Consider the following 440-nt stretch of genomic DNA (forward strand, 5'->3'; position numbering starts at 1 on the left):
AGTCTTGCTGTCTCCAGTTGTCTCCTCTTCTCCCTCTCCCAGTTCAGGAGACACTTCGGACTCGGAGAGACACAAAACCCGCAAACCCGCCGGCAGCAGCAGCAGCAGCAGGAACAGCAGCAGCAGGAACAGCAGCCGCAGCAGCCCGCAGAGCGCGCCAGAGGAGACTGCTCGCCCCAGGGGGCCCCCGGACGCTTTCCAGGAGGGGCCCCGGGGGCCCCCGGGGGGCCCCCAGGGGGACCCCAGCTGCATGCAATATGAGGGTTGGGGCTTCGAAGCAACCAGCGATGCAGCAGCAGCAGCAGCAGCAGCAACAGAGCTCAGTGCCCACGTGCGGAGGCTGCTGCAGAGCAGCTCTTTCACGGCAGAGACCGAGCAGCAGCAGCAGCAGCAGCAGCAGCCGCTGCAGCAGCAGCAGCAGCAGCCGCAGCAGCAGCAGC

This window comes from Eimeria tenella, genomic scaffold, assembly GCF_000499545.2.
Source record: "Eimeria tenella Houghton genomic scaffold, Eth_scaff2579, whole genome shotgun sequence".
Taxonomy (NCBI): domain Eukaryota; phylum Apicomplexa; class Conoidasida; order Eucoccidiorida; family Eimeriidae; genus Eimeria; species Eimeria tenella.